This window comes from Pinus tabuliformis, chromosome 2_1 (assembly GCF_031772625.1).
Source record: "Pinus tabuliformis cultivar Carrire ecotype Pingquan chromosome 2_1, CPIR1, whole genome shotgun sequence".
NCBI lineage: Eukaryota > Viridiplantae > Streptophyta > Pinopsida > Pinales > Pinaceae > Pinus > Pinus tabuliformis.
The window spans coordinates 546,432,920-546,444,169 of record NC_142299.1 but is presented as its reverse complement, the minus strand read 5'-3'; positions in this window follow the sequence as shown (position 1 = coordinate 546,444,169).

Sequence of the window (11,250 nt, the reverse complement as noted above, 5' to 3'; positions counted from 1 at the left end):
TTTTACAATGAAACTCTTGCAAATCTTGGTAAACAAAAAAGTTACCCCCCCTCAAAGTATAATTACTTTGAGTTATAATGAGATGAACCCAAATTTACAGAAAAATAAAAAGTCACTTCTTTGAGAAATTATCCAATTCTCCTTATTTCTCCATTACAAAAAAAACTTTATTGCCCCATTACAAAAAAAGCTTTTCTCTCCATAAACTTTTCACAGAGGAGTGCATTAGAAATTGTAAAGCCTATTTGGAGGAAGCCAATTTATCAATGAACATGATGATGGAATGCAACACTTTTTCATCACTGACCTTGGTTGTTCGTCCGGTCCCAATGCTCTCTTCACTGCCAAAAATATAACGCATGTCCTTGTAGCAGATTTGGAAAAGAGTAAAGTAGATAATGTTAAGTGGTATGAGAAAATTCGTTACATACAAGATTATACAAAGAATTGGCCTCTCTCTCGAGGACAGAGAAAGTGTGCTGAAGATGTAGAGAGTGGGTTCAATTCAAATATAGAATCAAAATACAAGAAGATATATGAAGATTACATAAACCCTTTTGCTACATTTTCAAAGAAGGAAAAGGAGCGTAGATACAAGGAACTTGGAATAATAAATAAAATTACGCTTACAAGTGGGCATTTCCTTTTGTTGCATTTTCAAAGAAGGAAAAAAGAGCATAGACAAAATTACGCTTACAAATAAGCTCGGAATTTAAGTTACCATGTGGAAAATTGTCTACTGAGAAAAGGAATGGATATGGGGGCGAAGGAGTGCCGATGACCGAAGTCAGTTCTAATGTGAATTGCACAGATTTAAGTTGAGATTTCCTATTTCTTATGTTTTCGATGGAATCTCCGCAATGCTCACTTTGATAGCCATTGCTTTGATCATTCTGGTATGCTCCTTCAAGAAGTCATGAATGATCAATATATGGTCCAGATAAAAGGGCGTTACCAAATTAATATGGAGGATAAAGCCATGGTTATTATGGCCGACAATGAGAAGCCCAACATTTTGGCCCAACCTACAACAAAGTTCCTAGATTTTGTCGGTAAAGAAAAATGTACATAAATGAAAAACCTTGCATGTAATGATAGTTATTAGCCACAGAAAGCATATGCTACTGCACTTATGCACTTTGAGGATTTGATATGACCCATTTTGTTTCTTTTTTCTATATATATTGTGCTTGGTTAAATGCAACAGGGTAATTTACACATAAATTTTAATGCTTTTTTCTATAAAAAAAAATAGATACCAAATATTAACTGGCCAAATTAATGGAGTTTTCCATGTTCCTGTAGAGCTAGAGCTCTGATACCACAATAACTGTAGAAGTGTCCTAAGACATGTAATTTTATTAACAATAAAATCAATTACATCTGGAATTTTGCAAGAGTTTACACCCGAACAACAAAACACTCTTGCAATGAGCTATTTATAAGCTCAATGTCCTAACTGCCTCTAACTATGGATCACTTATAAAATAACAAGTGTCCATTTACATTAAAAGCTATTCAAACAACTTACTAACAATTCTCCTAAACTAGAGCGTAAGATACGACACATTTGTAGAGTCATATCTTTTACAACAATATACTAATTCTAAATGTCTTCATTTAATAATTAAATATTCTAGATTAATAATTATTAATTTAAAATCTTAAATTAATTATTATTTTATTCTAACTTAATAACCTATGATAATATCTATTTTGGATCATCTAACAATTTTTTTTTATTCCTTAAGATAAAGTTATTCACAATCTCCCACGATGCCCTGATTATGGGCTTGTTCAATAGAGTGAACTTTTACGGAGTGTTGCATGTCACTGTTTCAGGATTTTTCCCTGAAAATGATACAAAAAATACTACAAAATGTGCACATTCGGTTACATTTTACGAAATTTAAATATGATTCATGTATAGGAAGTTAGGAAAATTTTTTGAGGGTCACCTATTTGAGACTAAATTTTATGCAAAAATCCTAACTTCGTCGGACCATATCTCTGAATATATAGCGAACCAAGATATGAATTTTACAAGGGGTTCATAAGGATTTTCACTCCACATGGTTAAAATTTCATCTTCTTAAACTTTCAATAAAAAATGTTATATAAAAAATTCATAAATGACCTATTTGTAGTAGCAAAACTCTAGAATCAAAAGATTTGATACCAAACATTATGCAAATAGCTCACAAAAAGATAGATCAACAACTTTAAAATTATCCTCTTCGAGGGAGAAACCTCCTTTATATTACATAAATGAATAATTATTGGATTATACAAATGAGAAGACCTCCTTGGTATATATAGGAGTCTATGGGGTCACAATATAATCATATGCTACGTAAAAATAATAATGTAAGGGCACAACAATAAAAATAGTGAGCTTCCATTGGGCACAACAATAACAACATGGGGGATACATGTGCACAACAATAACAATATGATCTACACTAACATTAACAATAAGGGGAATACACTAGTATTATATGGACCTAACAAAAAATCTTATTAGCTCTAAAAATATGGTTGATACCATAAAGTTTACAAATTGTAATTATGTTGAGTTAGAGAATAAGAAACAAAAGAAAATAGAAAGAGGAAGTACAAGTTGGGAACGTTGGTTGGAGTTTGTTAGCAGTCACACTACACGTGTCCCTAAGCCATTGTGATATTGGAAAGTTAATTGTGATGTTTTTATTCCATGCCCACAAAAATAACATGGTGGTTGCGGAAATAATTTGTTAGATTTAACGAGCATGTTTGAATCAAATTGGGTTGCAAAACTTGAGGAGAAAGAACAAAAACATGTCAGTAGTTGTGAATTGTCAAAGATGTTAACGGATTCCCATTAATGTCCCTTATGCTTCAAGCATAATTCTTAGGATAAGATTGAACGTTCTAATAATTTTAGTAGAGAACCTAACAAGAACGATATCAATGACAATTATGTGTACTGTCCAACTATTCAGGATATCAAATGTGAGAATGTTGAACATTTTCAAAAGATTTGGATTAGAGGTGAGCCTGTGATTGTAAGAAATTTGTTGGATGGTACATAAGGATTGAGTTGGGGGCCAATGGTCATGTAGCGAGATTTCAGAGAGAATACTAAAGAAAATTTTATCGAAGAGACAAACACAATGAATGTTATTGATTACCTGGATTGATATACAATAGTATTTTCTTTTAGTTCCTTTTATATATATTCTTTTTAAATTTATCAAAAAATAATATCTTGAATTATAATATGTCAGCATTTAACTTTCGAAATGTTTATGTTTTCCTAAAAAGATTGATTTGGTATGGTGATTTCTTCATCTCTTATATCGATCTCATTGTATTTTAGCTACATCTGGATACAATTTTGAGTTGACCTACATGAGTGTGCATGATATTTATAGTGTTATGATAAATCAACTATAAAAAAGTAAGTTTTTTATGTAAAATGTTGTCATGGAAGGAATATTTTCATGTATCACACCAATTCTTTACCAGTGATGCCTTCCTACTGCATACCCTTAGACCCCACCAACTACTTATGAACTCTAATTGTCTATCCATTTGAGAACTTGTCATAGATCCTTGTGTTTGACGCTAAGATAAACTTATTTATGTTCTATGTGGAAACCATTTGGCCATCCATTGTAGAGAATAGATATTCTTCCTCATGATAAGGATATATATGTTTATTTTTAGTTGGTAATTATTTTTTGAAAGGATAGAGTATGGAAGTTAGAATTAGACATTCTCCCAAAATAATTGAATGCTTTGATAATGTTATTTGGTGGATCAAATTTGAGTGATTTTCCTCAGAGTAGAGGTAGTACGTACTATTAACTTCCTAATATTTATTTTTGAATTTTGCAAGAGGGAATTTGCAAAGGAATATAGTGATTAACCACTTTGTGTTAAGAAAAAATGTGGTGAATCTCTTTCAAAACAGGTCACTTGTTGATGGTTGGGTTGATGCTTAAGCTATGATGTGAAGGGATTAAAGAAAAATTTCATGTGGTAGTTATAACATTTGTATTAGGTGCTACAAATGAAATATATTTTTTTTGGAAAGATATGAACATGGATTGAAGATAATGGAAAACAACGATGAGATTGAATTGTGGAATTGGAAAACGAAGACAATATGAGGTGACCGATAACCTCTACAACTCTATGATTATAGAATGGAGAACCTAGGATTCATCTTGGAAATATATAAGCAGAATTTAAATAAATAGGTGACTTATTTTACTCACAGGCAATGGTTATCAAGTTGGAGGTATAGAAGGATTTTAAATAAGCTAAGCATATTTATTTATGAGGTCAAAAGGAAAAAGGAAAAAGGATTAATTTCTTATGAAAATTTTTGGGAGCTTATCAATCCTTGAAGGACACTGCTCCAAGGATCAAAGGAATGAAGGAAATATTTCGCCATATATCTATCCAATGAAGTTCCATAGAAATGTAAGAACACTCCTTAAGGAGGGAATATGTATATTATTTTAAGAGTATTTTAAAATCAAGCCAATGCAAGAAGGTATCAAATATCTATGGTGTAGTTTTTTGTGGGACTAAAAGATGACTTAGAAAAGTTGTTTGGTATGTCAAGACAAACTTTTGTGCAATTTTTTGGAATGTGTCTTGTATTGGCAATGGAAAATGCCATGTTTTTATAAAACATCACTAGAAAATTTGAAAAGTGAGTGAAGGGTAAATTTATCAGTGACTGAAAATAGCATGTACTTGCTATGGATTAATTCTTTCATATTAAATGACATCGTGTTTATGTAGTTGCTACATTAAGTATAGGAAAAAGAGGAAAATCCAATAATAGCTAAAACTTGAGAAATTTATGATGAATTGAATCAAAGATATACCTTTGTTCAATCATGGTTCCTATGTTGGTTTTGGAGGGTATAAAATTGATATTTAATTCCAAAATTATCTTGAAATTCGTCATAAGCATTTACATCATATATTCAATGTAGGTTTATAGTTTATTGCTTGTCCTTACATTTTGAATATTAGTTGGTAGGGCATGTTACTTTCAATCATGAGTAGGATGGTTATCTTATATCATTTTTTTGTAATTATAGATTCATTCCATATGACATACGACATTATTCCATTATTTCCAACATATTTGCAGTATTTTTTCCAAATTGTAAACTTCAGCTTTTCCATGCCATCCTCACCTTTTTTACAAGGCTCGATTTGAGAGATTAATGTTATTTTCTAATATCATGATCTTGCAAATTTATCCATAATTGACCATAGCCTTTGCATACATGTGATGCACAATTTTAAGATACTAATTTTAAGTTTGCATCCCCTAACATGCATAATTGAATGCTTTGAGAGGAATATTGGGGCATGTTACCCAACCACACGTATGGTAACCATATGAGAAATGTTTTCTTCCATGATGCAATTTTCTAACCAGTTGTCATACATTATTTATTATATGTTGTCATTTTATTTCCATGTGTTTTCACAAGTTACCTACAAAGTGAGACTTTTAACATGTAACTTAGTTGGCATGATATTGCCTAAGATTTTCATGAAGTTCAAATACTATGTTCCTTAGATACTCTTTTCTATGTTGACATTTTATTTTCTTTTTTATATAGGTAATATAGCCACATAGTGGTTCAAGTGTCCATAATATTTGATGTATTATAATTGGCTTGTATCTTCTTTAATTTTCAAAGAGGAACTTAGTATTGGTAGTAACATGCAGGAATTGAAGAAAGAGGAGAACAATAAAACTAGAGTAACAAATGCAGAAAAAGAGAGAGAAGAGAATTGGTCTAGTGATATCCTTAAATTCAATATCCTGCATGAGACACATACATACATATTGATGGTCATGTATTTAGAATTGGTGAATTCACTTGCAATTCATTCACAACACAATGAGAATGTTTTGAAGTGATGAAACAATATGTGATGTGTAAATTGTAGTTCAACCAATAATAAGTTGGAAACCCATATCGTAATACATGAAATCCCATATAATATAATTTATGTGGTTGAAATTATTTATAGTTTTACTTAATATTATCTAGTACTGTAATTAACACATGTAACTTTGTGTTTTCATACTAGATGAACACACACATTGTATGCCATTTTTTTTTTAATTTTAGTCGCAAAATCATACTAATTAATCTATGTTGATTAATAATGAACACACAAAATGATTTATGTTGGCTACTTGATTGGTTTCCCATCAAGCAAGCCAATAGAAAAGCTTGTTACTCTTTATAATAATTTATTCAAGTAATTAAGTGATGAACAACAAACAAAAAATGGATGTTGTACATTTTATTATGATGAGGATTTAATAAGTATAATAATGTTAGTTTGTATGGATGTCCATTTCCCTAAAACTTCTTTATAAATGGTATGCTATAAAATATTTCAAATGCAATATGACTTAATATATAATAATATAAGTTATTTAAGAGGCATGATATACTTAAATAATATAATTGAAATAAAAAATAAAAAATTAATAAATGGAGGTTATAAATGAAGCAACATGAGTTTTTAAAATGGAAGCAGAATGTGGCTCTAAAATGGAATTAAAATTCAACATTAAATTGGAGGCCATAATTGGGGCTATTACTAGCTCTAAATACAAAGCCAAAATGGTTACTTAAAAAGAATCAAAATTACAGGCTAATATTGAAGAAAATCCCAACACTAAAAGGACATAAACCCCGGACCTAAAAAAGAATCAAACCTAGGCACTAAATAAGAAGAAAATCTTAAAACTAAAAGGAAGCAAACCATGAGGATAACAAGAAAGGAAACAATGAAGCAACAATGGAAGGAAAACCAGAAGAACTCCAGAAGCAATTTGGAAGGAAAACATGACATTACATAAGAAGAAGAAAAATAAATTTAGGTAGCAAATAAAGAATTAATAATGGAAGAAATAATCGCAGCCAAACTTGGCATTATCTTAGAAGCAGAAAAGAAGCAATTATGGTAGGAAAAAGATAAGTAATAATGGAAGAAATATTACAATCCAAACTTGATATTCCCTAAGAGGAAAACAAAGAAGGAAATCAGGTAGCAAACCAAGAAGTAAAAATGCAAGTAATATTAGAAGCAACAAAAAACACTATAATGGAAGCCATATTAGAAGTTAAAGAGGGTTCCATAATGGAAGCAAAGCAAGATGCAACAAGCGATGCCATATTGGAATAAAATATCAAAGCTACAAATGACGTTATAATGAAAGCATAACTTAGCATAAATTAGGAAACGAAAAGGGAAGCTAGTTTCCATGTCATACTAGAAGAAAAATAGGGAGCACAATTGGGAGACAAACTAGAAGTACAAACAAATGCAATAATGGAAGAAATAATACTTGGTGCTAAACTCAACAGTATTTCTAGTGCTATTACGGGTGATATTTCTGATGCCCAAGTGAAAATGGATTAAAGTGTCGAGTTTTGCGTCACTAATTGAATTAATTTGCAGGCTCAAATACACTAATTTTCAACGTTATTTTGAGCACTGATGGCCTATCTTTTGTAGCGATTTTTCAAAGTTAAACAATTTAATTTTCATTGGTTAATGCAAAAATAATAGTTATCATGTAACAAATTTATTTTTAGAGTCATCTCTTAGCATGGAGTAATAATGATTCCATAATTTTTTTTTAAATTTAATTAATAACAACATAAAAACTTAATATTTGCAATAAACTTCACCATGCATAATGACCCCAACAATAGCATGGATATTATTAAATTATAAATAGGTTTTGTTACAATACCATGGGCCAATACCATGGCTTATCAATACCGCATGAGTGAAAGCAATAACTCATTTCACAATCAAAATTTAAAATGTAAAATATATTAGACCTTACATGCATCATTAATTACACAAAGTGACAATTCTTGGTCATGTTGATGGAGGGGGGAGAGGGGGAAAGAGATAGATATAGAGGGAGATATGGAATGGGCATAGAGGTAGGGAGAGAGAAGGAGAGAGGAAAGGATATAGTGACAACTAAATGGTAGAGAGAAAGAGAGGAATCCGTAGAGATACGATGGGAAGGTAAGAGAGAAGGTGAGAGGGAGGGAAGAACACATCCATATAAATATAGCAGTAGAGGGGAAGGGAGTCATAAGGGAGAGATATAGAGAGAGTGAGGGAGAGAGGAGAGGATGGAATATAGAGAGAAGGATATGAAAGAGAGATGGAGAGAAAGGGAAAATGGATATGGAGACATATAGATGGAAGCGGGAGAGTGAGGGAGAGATAGAAGGAGAGAGGGAGGGAGATAGTGATAGAGTTGGAGGGGAGAGAAAGAGAGAGAGAAATATGGGTGGCAAGATAGATGGAGGTAGTAGTGGAAGTGAGAGAGGGGATTTGAGAGAGAAGGAGAGAGGGAGAGAGAGAAAGAAGGAGTTGGAGGGGGGAGAAAGAAGGAAGGAAAAAAGACATAGATATAGATATCGAGAGAGAGAGAGTGTGTGACAAGGGAGAGATGGAAAGAGTGTGAGCAAGAGAGGAGAGGAGAGAAGAGAGAGAGAAGGAGAGGATAGAGAGAGGGAGAGAAAGGAAAAAGAGAGAGATGAACACATAGATATCAAGGCAAGATAAGGGGAGAGAGAGAAGGAGATAGCGAGTGAGATAGTTATAGATTTGGAGGGAAGAGAGAGAGAGATAGAGAGATAGAGGGAGGTGGGAGAGAAAGGGGGAGAGAGAGGAAGGAAAAGAGATAACTTCAGAGAGGTAAGGAGAGAGGGAGGGAGAGAGAGATGGAGTAGGAGGGGGAGAGAGAGGAAAGTAATAAGAAATACATAAAGAGAGAAAGGTGGAGAGAGAGTGATGATTCCAAGGGAGAGATGGATAGAGAGTGCAGGAGAGAGGAGAGTGGGAGGGAAGAGCACGAGAGAAGGAGAGAGATAATAGGAGACAAGGAGAGAAGCAGAAGAGAGAGAGAGAAGGGAAAGATAAGGAGAGGGAGAGATAGATATATAGATTGACATCGAGAGAGAGAAAGGTGGATATATATGGAGATAGAGTGTGTATGTATGGTAGGTGAGATAGAGAGGAAAAGTGGGAGAGACAAATGAATATACATATATAGATGACAGGGGTAGAGAGACGGAAGAAGAGAGAGTGAAAGATAGCTATGGAAGTAGAGAGATATATATGGAGAGAGGGAGTGTTTGTGTTTTATGGGTGAGATAGAGACAAAGAAGTAGAGATGGTGAGAGATAGAGGGAGTGACGTAGAGGAAGAGAGAAAGAGAAAGGGGGGAGAGAGGGATATGGAGAGAGAGAAGGAGAGAGGGAGGGAGATACACACAAAGATGAAGGGGAGAGAAAGAGTGAAGAATAAAGACACACACAGATAAATACATATTTTATATAGTATTATATATATTGAAAGTTATTAACCATGGATAAAGAGGAAGTAAGGGTTTTTCAAAAGGTAAAAGAAGTTGGTTTTAGAAATCCAATAATATTTTGGTTTTCACGGAAATAGTTGCATTGGTTTCAATGTAGATATTGATTTCTGATCATATTTGGTTGATTGCACTCAATGCATATATTTCAGTGTAGTTTTTGATTTCTAATTCTCTTTCATTGTGTGAACTAGATGCATTGATTTTAATATAGATACCGATTTCTTATCCTATTTGATTTCTTATACTAAATCCATTGATTTCAATGTACATGTTGATTTGTAACCATATTTAATTTCATGCACTAGATGCATTGATCTCAATGTATATGTTGATTTCTAATCCTATTTGATTGTTTCCACTAGATCTACTGATTTTTGATTAGTTGTAAGTAGATGCATGATGTACGTTAATTTTAAAGTAATTAGATTAATAGTTTGCATTGATTTCATTGTAAACACAAAAAAACTATTGACTAGGCGCATTGGTTTTTGTGTTACAATATTTAAATAAAACTTGAATTTTCATCTTAAATAAAATGTTCACTTATCTAAATTGTTTGATTCTTGAAACTGTAAACTATTTGTAATTTACTACATTCTTATTATTTTTATTTTCCATCGTTCAACATTTTTAGTCAATTTGCATTCAAATAAAGTAATAAAAAGTGACTACCATTGAAACTTACTTGGGTTTAACACTCCATAAATCACAATGATTATCATTGGAGAAAGCTACTATAAATATTGGAAACCCAAAGAGACAACATATATTTACTACAATATCTTGCCTTACAGATTTGAATGGTACACATTTTCAACTACCCTTTTCATATGGTCGATAAGAAAATATGAAAAAACTAATAAGGATGACAATAAGACAAATTGAACCAAATAGTTTGAGAATATCAAAATGAAGGCTATTTGCAATTGACTATATTCTTATTATTCACATTTTCTATTGTTCAACAGTGGTACACATTGTCACTGTGCATTCAAAATTTTTATTTCATCATTTTTCATGAAGTTATTAATGATCTCTATAATGTCAAAAAACTAAGGTAACAAAATAAATTTAAAATTAAGATAACTGTATTAGTCTTAGACATATTTAAAATGATGTCACTACACATGATTAACTAACCTAGAAACCTAGATCCATCTTAACTTTGGATTTATGAATTGTTGAGAGAGATCAAATTTCTCAAGATTCAAACCTTTACTCAAATTTTGTACTCAAAAAAGAGGTTTCGCCATCTAGAGATTAGATACCTCCTTTATTTGATCATCTCTATGCGTGATAAATTTTGCACTAAAAAAAAGGCGAAACCTCTTGAGATTTGATCCATCTCTATGAGTGATAAATGTGAAATTAAGATAAATCTAGACTAGCTATAAAATTACAATAATAAATTGTGATTTGACATGATTCCATACATGTAAATGTATAACTTTGTTAAAATCATGATTAAATGTTTAAAAATAATATTTTTTTATTATAAAAAATAAGTTTCCTACATAAAACTTTCTTCATATCCAAAGAATAGTTAACAAAATTCTTTATTATGGAAAATTTAATCAGAAATTTTAGCTTATTAATCAATTGAATCAAAACATGTTACATGGCTGTTTTACACGATGGCGACTAACCAAAGGGAATGAACGGCAAATATATCAGTTATATACAATCCGGAGGATTAGGGTAATTAATTAATTGAGTCAAAACAGATTGGGCAGGAAGATAGATCACTGTTTTACACGATTGCAGCTGAAGTACAGCAAGTGACTCCCGATGCGATGGACGGA